This window comes from Dermacentor silvarum, chromosome 8, assembly GCF_013339745.2.
Source record: "Dermacentor silvarum isolate Dsil-2018 chromosome 8, BIME_Dsil_1.4, whole genome shotgun sequence".
NCBI lineage: Eukaryota > Metazoa > Arthropoda > Arachnida > Ixodida > Ixodidae > Dermacentor > Dermacentor silvarum.
The window spans coordinates 23,213,148-23,225,408 of NC_051161.1; positions in this window are offsets into that span (position 1 = coordinate 23,213,148).

Below are 12,261 nucleotides of genomic sequence, written 5' to 3' on the forward strand. Positions count from 1 at the left end.
TTCATAGACACTAGGGCAAGAGGTCTGTGGTAATTTTTGTAGAAAACTCTATGGCAGTAATCACATGCGCAACAAATCTTGTACCATGCTACATGTGGCACGGGAACATTAAAGACTTATTTCATTATGCGTTCAAATCTGGTGCGCTGCAATGGCCACTCCTCAAAAATTCAAACGAAGCCAGTAGTAACAAGTGAAAGGCAGAATAGGTAACAGGAGCAAGAAAATACTGTCTAATTTCTCCACCACCTGGTAGCGGCACTTCCACACTTGAAGATGACTTGAGCATCTTGTTGAAAGGAGATTGCTTATGTACATATGGAAATCTTGACTCCAACTGATACCGCATGAAAAAGTGCAAGGAGTACTGGGCATAATACTGCGCCAGCTATCGCGTTACTGCTGCTAATAATGAGTGATCTAAAACTTTCTTTTATTACAGCAATAGCTGTTATAGGCTCACTCCCCTGCTTGTTTGAAATACTATAAATTTGATAAAATCAGAGTGAATCCAGCATTAAAAAGATGAGTTGCTTTAGTAGAGACCAGTGGCAAGTCAGGATAGCTAAGAGGAGGAAGAAAAGCAGTCTTTCCTCTTCACCATTGGGAGGCGCAACTTCTAGAAACGAATGCAACTCGCACTTCTTTTACTTCTCGGAACGGAAATTGCTTGCTCGTGCCTGCAAATGTTCACTCTAACAAGCACCGCAAAAACAGTCTAAGGCTTACTGCACACTATACTTCGCCAGCTATAGTGTCACTGCTTTGCATTGTGGGCGGTGCTAATTTTTCAAAACGCACAACTCGCAAAGCACAGACCTCATAACGGGCAATGCCAGCTCATATACGCATTGATAAGAGCACTGTATGCTCCTTTCTTCTGTTCACTGCCATTGAGTCATACTATCTCAAGGGCCAGCATGGCATTTCTTGACACAGGCGTTCGGAAAACTGATGATACATTCAAATGAGTCCTACCTTGCTCCGACATGGTTTGCAGTAATGCGGATGTCTCTTGATATTGGAGCCAGAAAAAGCATGCCCGAGCTGGGCATTCAACTGCTCCCGGAGCAGTCGGAGAATCTGCACAATCGGAATTCTGTCGGATCTCAATCGCGCACGATGCTCTGAATGAACCTGACGAATGTATTCAGAGAACTCCATTTCAACCAGTCGAATGGACCATCAGTTTGGACTTTGCAATTGTTAATAATAATGCATTTGCATGTTCCTATGAGCTGTTCAAAGAACTGTGCATGCTCCAGTAAATGATGCAATTTTTATTATTTAAGGGGGCAGTGTGTGTAACCATCTCCTGTCCAGAGTAAACCAGCACACCATTGTGAAATGTACAGTTCTTTACGATCTACTCCTTGCCACTTTGTATTAAATTTTTTTCTAGTGGCGTGCTGACAAGGTAGTTCTCGCGTTTCTCTGCAAGCTTTCGGCATTCACAGCCACAGTCTGTCTGGCAAATAAAGCACTGGTAGCCTCAAAATATCCAGTATCACGTTTTCTCATGACAGAATCATTTTGGCATATCGTCGGTTTCCAGAGTGAGCGCTGCGGAGGCAGAGGAACTAGCGATAGCGTTAGCCATCATGACGAGACCACACTGGGATTGCGTCATAGTTCTGACGGACTCTGACGGCATGCAGAAATTATTCCAGGACCAAAATTTCCAGGGCTGCACATCGCATTTTGAATGGAGCACACCAGCTGCCACCATACATACAAATTGTGTGGATTCCGGGGCATGAGTCCTTACGCGGCAATCAGCAGGCACACGCCTACGCCCGAGCGCATGCACACCGGGAGCCGTGAGATGACCACGCGGAGCAGTTCCAACCAGAGCCCATACCATTAACCTACACTCACATCCTACAACACTATCGCCTTTCACGAAGAACACTACCCCCACTGCATAATGCTCTGACGCGAGAGGAAGCCGTAATATGGTAAAAACTCCAAACAAACACATATCCACATTTGAGTCTTTACCACGCCATACACCCTGCGCTGTATTCCTATAAATGTCCACACTGTGATCAATGTGCAACGCTTTACCACATGGTACGCGATTGCGCGAACACACCACAGCTCACACCCATAACACAACCCACCACACGGCAATGGGAGGCAGCGCTGTCCAGCTCTGACTCGACGGACCAGCTCAACCTGGTCAATCGAGCGAGAAGGGCAGCTAAGGCCGTTGGACTCCTGGACTGAGGGGACCACCCACTGCAGAGCGGAGCAGCTACCTACGCTCGTGTGCTCTTTGGATTGAAGTTTATTCTCTCTCTCTCTCTCTGCGGTCATCGAGTAGGATCTATTCATGTTTGCTTGTGCGTGCTGACACCATGCTTGTTAATTCAGTTAGTAAGCGAATGTGTCCAAGTTTATTCAGCCGATAAAACTACTATCCTTACTCTGTGTAGCTCTCTACTAATTTGCTATTGCAATTGATGCTTCGCCTTTTCGGGTGAAACTGCGACTTTTTTTGGGGACATCTTTATGAGTATGTCGGGCACAATTATTTTTGAACGACCTGCGTCCGACTTGCAGCACAATGTCAGTGGCGCAGCCGCTAGACTCAGTGTGGTCACATTTGACGCATTGTAACTTGTTCCCTACCCAAATATGCAAATTTTTTTGCGCACAGTGGTAGACAACGTCCTTGACTTCAACCAGAGTGATGTTCAAAAAAATTTAAAATGGCCTTTTTCAGAAAACTATTTTCAAATTTCAATGTTTCTGGCAAACCACCTATCTTTCAGTGCAATCTTTAAATATAACGGTACTTGACAAAGCAACGCAAATTACTTCGAAAGAATGTGAAAACTTAGAAGTTCATGGGCACCGAGTTTTATTATCCTCACTTTAATTAGTTTAGAGCAATAAATTCCTGAATTACAGGTATTTTGGTCAGTTTACCATGTTTGTGATTTTTTTTTCTTGGAATTCCTTCCATACCAAGTATAATAAAATACTCATAAGGTAGCATTTTACTTGTTCTTTGTGGGGAAAAATATTGTGATCGAGAAGTGTACCATTGTTTCTCTATGCACGCTCAAAGTTCAGAAATCGCATAACTGGCAGAAAGCGTTTTCAACGGCCGAAATTTGTGCATTTTTTTTTTTGAGGCGAACACAATTTTTTTCCACAAAACCTAGATAAAAATCACTGTTCTGGGCCCAGAACCTGCTCTTAAAGTAAATTTAATCAAAAACGGGAATGGTGACCAGGAGGACCACCTGTGCGTTCTTATCTGGATTCACCCAGCTCCTTGTCCCATGCATGCCTACTTCTTCATCCTGTTTTCTGCTTAGAGAGAAAAAGTACTATGTGAAGAACAGACCACTAGCTGCCTTGCTTTCTTTCACCGTGGTGTTTCAAAGTTGCTTTGAAAAGTCATCACTTTGTTGTTTTCTATGGGAGTATCATACTTAGCTTGGTCCTTAGCAAAATGTGTGTAGTACGCGAGCATGTTCTCAGTCCATCATAAATATTCAGTCTAGTCTGACAGCTTCTTTTGAAATAGTGTAGTTGTCTGAAGGGTGCGGAAGTCCCACACGAACTGAACATGTGCTTGCTTGAAACATTGGTCTGGCTATGTGTGTTTTTATTGATTATTAGATTGATTGATTTGGTTCCCATTTTTTCCCACAGATTGCCAAGGGCGAAGTGGAAGAGGCAATTGTTGCGGAGCCTGAATTGTAGTCATCTGTTGGCAGCATATTGAAGGGAAATTGTTACGCGTCTCTCTTTCAAAACGTGTTGCTATTTTGATGGGAGCATTAGCTCCTGCTTAGGTGTGCTTCTCGCAGAGGAAGCAAGCATGTACCTAACATCCAATACCTTGAAGGGAGAGAAATGTAACAATTTTGGCCTTGGGCTTTCCGTCCATGACATGTGCCTCCCTCAGTTCACTACACATTGTGCCAGCACTCCCGACTATGAATTCTGCTTCTGAGTTAGCTGCAATGTTGATCCCAGACTGGCTTGCATGCATATTACTATACTTCGCCGTGGAGGCAGCTTGTAGAAGACGAGGGAGGAGTAGCGAAAAGTTTCTCTGCGCTATTGCGCTGGAATTTTTTAATTGGACATTGATCACGCCAGTGGCTAAGCAAGACACATAATGCGTGATGTCTGACATTGCACAATCTGCAGGTACTATATATAGCTTTACTTTTTTAAAAGCTCGCAATACTGCTAAAATAAGGATTATCGTCATCAGATCTGCCCTCACAGTCTGCTGGGCATCACTAATGCATGAAGTTGTGGCTCATCTGTGGTTGAAAATCTTGTTGAGTCCTGGTAGTGCAATCCACTCTATCAACTTTTTTTTTTTGGGGCATGCCAGTTTGTGATAGTTGGAAGAATTTTAGCCTTAAGGATTTTATGTGTAAACGATATGAAAAATGCTTAAGCAAGCTCTTTTAAGCAATGTGGCATTTGATTAGGAATTTCTGGAACATGTCGGCAAGTAACAGCTGCACTAGTATAAGCTTCGCTCCTTTTCGTTTTCCAAGCAGCAGTATTACATTCAGTCAGCCAGGAGTGCTGGACATAGTCACCTGTATGTATGGTAGTAGATATTTTTTGCATTTAGTTTGTTTTCAAATCTAGTGATTGCATGTGGCCACCTATCAGTGGCTCTGTAGATGTGTTCAGACAGAACCTGCTATGGTAGTGAGGAGCCCACAGTCAATCAGTACTTGTAGTACTTATTTTGGTGGAAAAAGTCTTCCTTGATATTTGTTAAAAGAGATCTGTTATTTTGTCTGTTATTTACTGCAGTAACGGGGGACTGCAATATGTGTGCCGTTGAGGTTGTCCTGGTTACCGTTTCTGTATCCTGTTTTGAAAGTGATAAGCATCGAGTTGTTCCTTTTTTTTGAGCTCACAATAAACTTGATTGTGACGAGACAGTGCCCAGCCTGCTCTACGTCTGACTATGTTGAGTAGAACACAGACATGTTGAATTGACTTCTCCAACCAAAAAAAGTGGGATTTGTCAAGCCCAACATTTCAAATCAACTATGCTCCTTCCGCGTGGTTTATATACTTGGTAATATGATCTCAGCCACCATCCGTCATGTAATAATAATAATAATAATAATAATAATAATAATAATAATAATAATAATAATACCTTTACTAAAGAGACGTTAATATACATAATTCAGGCTTATCAAAGCCACAGAGGACTTGACTGGCAGGGCCTGGCAGACAGTGAAAAACTACATGTGGTATTTGCGAAATATTGCATTCAAAGTTTCAGCAAGACAAAGAGTGAAGTGAGACAGTAAAAAAAGTGTGGAAAAAATTAACAAGATCAACAAGGTATGAACGACAACTTGACATAATAGTATTTATCATAACTGTATCAAACAGGAAATTGCAAGTAAATAAAATTGTGCCTCAGCGCCTTTCCAAGTTTAGTCGTGGAATCGGCAACAAGGATATATTATGGCAGTGAATTAAAAAAAGGTACATAGAATGGTTTTATTATTTTTTTTCATACCTTGTTGAACACCTATGGATCCAATAACATTGCTTTGGCCTAAAACTGCAACGAACAATATGTGGCATGTTAAAGTGGCTTGTCAAAATGTGCCTGAAAACAACCGTATTGTTGAAAAGATCGCTGAATTAAGAAAGGGCAGTACATAACAAACATTGTTTTGATACAGATATCCATATCGTAGGCAATAACTTTTAAGAAAGAACACGAGAGAGCTCACTTTGCTTTGCCATCGAATTGAGCAGTGCCCATATATTGTTACGCCGTACTGAAAAATGCTGTAAGCTAAAGCATGTACAGTTGTCTTTCAGACCGATAATGGCATAAGTTATCTTACACATGATGCATGACACTGTATGCAGCTTATGACATATGTGAGCTGGATGTCCTTGAAATAGCAGCCAAGTTGGCCCCAGAACTTAAAAATCCCACTTTTGTTTATATTAGAGACATCATTAACTTTACAATTAATTAGCCCAACCAGATAAGCAATTCTGTTAAAACGTAGATGTTCCACTCGGGGGACAAAGGTTTGTGGACTTCCCATGCTACAAAAACTGGTATTTTTGGGGCTTGTGCATGTAGTCTAAAATCCAGTAGTACATTTGAGCATTGATGTTCAGGATGGAACTTGCAACTTTACTTTGCATGCTTGTGCTGCATGAAAGTTGTTCTTTTCTGCATTTATGATTGGCAAATTTTTGCTTCCAATTGCTCATGACCAGTTTTGTTGAATCGTGAAGGGTTGATTCCGTCAACGCTGTCAAAACAGTCAGGGCATACATGTCTGTAGTTGCAGTGTCATTGCAGGAAAGATTAATTAGGATGATCTATGACCAGCGTAAAAAAATAGCAGAGCATGTCACACTGGAACCCGGTACACCCATGAGCAAAAGTATACAGACCACAGCGTCACCGAAAAAACGGAATTTCTTTGTCATTAACATGCGTAAACTGAAATTTATGATGTGTATTGGAAATTTCGCAATGCCCAGTCTGAACTGCAGTCTTTCATTTCAAGTTACATTCACAGGCAGAGGAGAAAATCAGTTTTATCCCGCGATCCCCAGTCCGTGTACTTTTGCTCACGGGTGTACATGCAAGTAGGATGGCTAGGCATGCATTCATCACCTTCAAAACTATATGCTTCAGGCTTGACCTGTCATTTTGAAAAGGAACCTGCTTTTGAAAGGACATTGAACCTGTCAAAATGTTTTGAACCTGTCAATTCTTGAACTATTCTCCATGAAACCATGGCTGAATAGTGTAAGTGGCATGGTATTCTAGCTGTAAGCTGCTGCTTTTTGGTGGTCGGTAGACAATAACTTCATTTTAGCTGTGACCAAGTTCACTTGGTGGAGAGGCAAACCATGTTTAATGACTTCAGTTGTTAATTCCGTAAATGTCATAGTGTAGCCTGGCAAATCCTGAATTGCACCTGGTGTAAAGGCTACATGTCGCTGCACATCAACAGAATACATCTGACATATGGCTACATCACTGCTTTGCAGTTCGTCAAAACAGTGCAGTATGTGTGAAACAGTAGTGCACCCAGGATCTCTGCCAGTGGGGGGGGGGGGGGGGGGGGAAACATTTTTCATAATATGCAATTTTCTTGCTTTAGCAAGGGGAATCTAATAGCAAATAAGATGCCTAATAATTATAATAATAATGGCACCAAGGATGATGACGATGTTTATTTCTTCAGCGTTTTACTCGGTCTTGAATGAGCTTGATAGGGCCAAGAAGCCGGTCTGCAGAGCAGTGCACGTGGTCATTCGTTGAAGCTCTTGCCTACACGGTCATGGCAGCAGTGAGTGGTGGCAGTGTCTGAGTAGGTCACTTATGACTGATGGAGTGGGAGAACTCGGGAATGTCAGTAATAGTGTGGTTAACTCGGCCTCAGGGGAGGGTTAAAAGCCCCTCCCCCCCTTCCCCAGTGCACCACTGGTGTGAAAAGACTTGTTCTGACATTTACGAAGGTAACAAGCTGTCATTACGGGTAGTGTGTGTGTGTGTGTATTACAGGCCTAATGGGTGATGTGGAAAGCTGCTATTTCAACAGCAAAGTTCATGACAATTGTCATGATTTAAAGGGACGCAAAAGAGAGAGACTATTTTATTTAAATCGAATGGTGTATTCTTTCAAAACTATTATCATTAATTAATTTCATGGTGATGTGTTGATACTTAAAAGAGCAAGTAAATGTCATAGTTTCATTATAGTGCATTTTGCGACAAACCCCCCCCCCCCCCCCCCTCCCGAGTCGGTACAAAGAAAAGATTAATCCTTTGTTTCCTATGAGGCTGTCAGAGAAAGCTGTCTTTTCTCTCATTCCCTTTAAAAGGGGCCACATTCTAAATGGATACTAAAGAGAAAATCAGTTGGATTAGCAATTTACCGTTCTACAAAACCAAAACAAAAGCCACTCTGGCCACGAGGTGAAGGCTTGGCAATCCAGAAAAGGCAGGAAAACAAAAGATGTGGCAACGCTGCCTTCAAGTTGCCACACCAGCTTGCCGCGTGCGACGTCGTGGATTTTAACAGTGTCTGCTGCGGCCTAGTTGGTTGTTCATTGGTAAAGATGAACTAAATTGGTTTCTAAAAGGGCCAAAGACTGATTAATTTTCAACAGTTTTAACTGCACCACAACAGCCCAAATAAAAATAAAAATAAAAGATCCATGACATCGCTAGGAAACCTCCAACCAGTGGTGGGAATGCTGCTACAATTGCTCCAATCTGTCCCAAGTTGCTACACCCACGCTACAGATGAGATAAGCTGCTCCAAAGCTGCTTCAAGATGAGCTGCTTGGCAATATCAGAGGCCACTGTAAAGAGAAGTTGTGGTGAAGGTCAGGTGGCAGTCGCCACCACTCTATGTGAACAGCGCCTTCGCATCTCCTGACATTCATAAAGCCAAATGAGCTAAAGGGTCACTGAGCTAGTAATACAATCCAGTGAACACTTGCACATGTTCATGGTCAGCCACCTGGAATCTCTATGCACCATATTCGCGGGTGGTGTGTAGTTTAGGAGAATGTTGTTGGACCCAGTAGTACGCGTTTAGCCCATAACACTTGTTGGCATGTGCTGCATTCATACTTCGTATCGGCGATGTGGCCTTGGTGAGAAAAATGTTCCACAACCAACGACATGTACTTCGTGCGTTCCGCGCGGTGGCTGTGTCATGGTGCACACAACAAACCAAAACTTACCCCCTTGCATGTTATTAGCAGATTCGCTATGTTGCGTTTATCTGTGAGTGCTCGTAGCGCAGTGCATTTGTAGCTCCGCTATTTACTACCTAAAATGTCTTTAGGCCTACAACAAGATGGCTCGAATGGTCATCCTGCATACCACATGACTGTATTCATGTGTGCCTTTGTGTCTTGCTTTACCACTGGGGACCCGCAGTACTTTCTTTTTCGAGCCTGCTGGTTGACTCACTGTGGCCATGTGATGGTTGTAATTTGTTCTCGAGTGGTCGCATCCGCAGATGATCTTCCTAGAGAATTTTTGCAATCATGTGTGCCGGTATTCTGGAACCAGCTTTGATGCGCAGGAATACTGTCCGGCAGATAACCATTCAGAATCATCACTGTTGACTGCTACAAAATTAGCAACAAAACACTCTTGAGAGAGCTACGAGAGCAGAACGAGCACTACTGCTTTTAACCACTTTTTCCCAGCCAGAGCAAAAGGGGCTTTTTTTTTTCGAGTCCTCCTAATTTCGAGTATTCCACTTCCCTGCACGTGACGTCATCGCTATTGTCACGGTGACAACCAGTTTTCCTTGTGGTTTTCGGACGATGAGTTCCCCAGAGATGATTCACCACCTCTGGAATGGCGTCGAACTCGCTGAAAACAACAGTGGAGTGGGGTTCTTTAGCTGTCAACGTTCGGGCCACTTGTCAAACGGCATGCACACTTGGAGGACGTGAACATGATAAACCACACTTTTCGTGCACATGAGACAGGTTGCTCGAAGATCAATGGGTGGCAGTGCGACGTCGTTGGGTCAACAATCCCCGCCGTCTCAGACAAAATCTTTGGAATGTGTGTGCGAAGACGAGCGATTTCTTGCATGAAGCAGCGGCAGCAGGCGCTTAGCTGACTGCATCTAACATGAGGTTCTGAACCGAAATTAAGTTTGGGCCTTTATTTTATTTTCTAGTTATCAACCTCTTACCGCAAGATTACTGAAATTAAGAGTTCTGAGAGCATACATCTGTCTGAACTGATTTTGTTTCTCTTAAGTGTCCCTTTAAAGAATGAGTTCCTAAACGCTGCTTGAACGGAAAGATAACTGATGTGGTGGCTTAACATTTCAAAGCAACACGGGAACTATGAGCAATGCCATAGTGTATCGGGTTTCCTACAAGAATTACTACTAGAGAAAACTCTGGCACTAGCGTGTACGGGAGTTGCAAGCATGGCGGTTTAGCCAGCATGGGAATGATTTATTTGCCTAAACTTCCATCCTTCTGGCTTCAAACATCAAACAGCCATGCGACTTTGCAAAATTTTCATTTTCACCTAAATATTGCGTTATAAATGCAATAATTCTGCATGTGTGCAGAATCTTATTGCCTGTTGCATTTAGAAATATAGGATTGCTTGGATATTTAGTCTGATAAAGTGCAGCAAGTAATGCTGCAACCTCATTCGAAGCCACAAGCTCAAAGACAAGACAAATCCAAGTACTGACCGTCACTCCCACGCTAGCTGAATGATCACAGCGTTGGAGTTCCCTCTAGTAAACTCTATGCCATTATGGAAGGCTATGGATTAATTCAGATCACCTGAGGTTGACTATTCTCATAGACAACTTTTGATGACAAGAAAGCTATGGAGATAAACCATGTCATCTGCAATCTGAAGATCAAAAACATCTTATTAACTACAGGCTTCTGCAGAACTGATATGCCATATGCCGTGTCCCCTGTGCTTTGAATTGTCGATTAATTCAGCCTTACTTTGCGATCTGCTAGCCCCTTGGTTAGCTAAGATGGTACAGTGACTGCCCTGGAAAGGCGTTGGTCCCAAGTTTGATCACTGGACCAAGATGAATTTTTATTCGCCTGCAAAGAATGTTTTTATTAGAGAACCCCGTCTGGGTTTCCTTTGTAGATTCCTGCTACATCGGGGGGATGACAATCTTGCGTTTCAGGAAGTTGTCTGGTAGTATAGTGCCCATTGCTCTGTGCTTTCATATTGCACCCCTCATCAGAATGTAACCACTGAAGCTGGCAACTGGACTGGTGACTTCATACTCTGCAGCAGAATGCCATATACACTTAACTGCAGTGGCAGGTCGACGTAGAGGTCCAGGGATGCGTTGCCTCTGGTGCTTTGTCTAACCAGATGTGGACATTTACCCGCTTTGCCCTGTTACCAAGGAAGGAGGAATTGAGTAGCAGTTTGAGGGCTTGTGAAGTAGGCAGTCCTCTCACATGGTACGGCAGCCTATGAGTTAAAGAGGTAAAGTTCGTGCCAGTTTTACCGGTGTACTGGGTCAGAATGGAAAATGCAGACTGCTGCATGGCCTTTATTGTCTGTAATAACAACTACTTTTACTAAAAAAGCACATGGCGTACATACAGAGCCATAAGCGGTGTTTACGTGAATGCGACGAGTGGGGCATTCCATCACTTTTTTAGCATGTTGCATCCATGAAAGGTGGTAATGCGCAAGGAAGGCAAATTGCATTAGTGCAACAGGAGAGGACAGCTAGAGATGAGGCGTGTAAGCACAGGTGTATCGTGCCAATGCAGAGAGGAAAAAGTGGGAAGGCTACCGGCACGTGCTCTTCTCTGCTTACCATAAACGGGTTCCAGCTTGTTTTGAAGGGAGGGCAATGTGCTAAGAAATGGAATACGCTACTGTAACATTAATCTAAATGCAGCTTTAAATGTGGCAGTGTACTGTGCAGTCTATCTGTTTGTACGCATGATCGCAGCAGGCGTAGGTTGGAAACTTATTAAAGGGTCCTGAACCACCCATCGGGCTAGGTGAAATAACATAGTCTGCGGGTAGCATACACTGCTGTGAACATCTCTGCCAAGTTTTGCTGTCGTACGCGGTGCGTGGAGCTTGCAAGCGGAGTGCGAAGTTACCTTTCTCTCAAACGCTCTCATTTCAATCCGTTTCAACAGAAGCCATGATCCTCACTCTCTTCTGTATGCTTTATTATGTAATAAAGCACATTCCAATACGCAGCTGCTATTGGTCGCTGATGTCGCATACACCACAACCGCCACGAGTCCACTGGCTAAGCACACTGTGGCTCGCTGAGTACACCCACGTTTGTTTTACGTTTAGCACGTCGTAGGCACCAAAATCGGAAGGTGGCATCTATGTTAACATCCAAAATGAAATTTGAACTGCGCGCCACGGTGACATTTCGAAGGCAGAGCGTTGTGGCCCCGCCCCACTCCACTGTAGACTTCGCAGTGCAAGACATTGAGGAAGGAAGAGGAGCATAGCGGAGGCCGTGCTTGATTGCCAATAACTCTGCTTCTGCCAAAGTATTTCTGAAATAGCCCATTTTCACTACAAATGTCTTTCTGCACTTAGATAAAAGTGGTTCAGGGCCCCTTTAAAGCAAATATGGTTTGCAATGTGGAAAGGATTACAATTGCACTGTCATATACTGACTGTCTTAATTTTGGGCTTATCTGGGGATGGCTTCCTATACTGCATGGAAAGTGAATCTTACAAAATAGTCG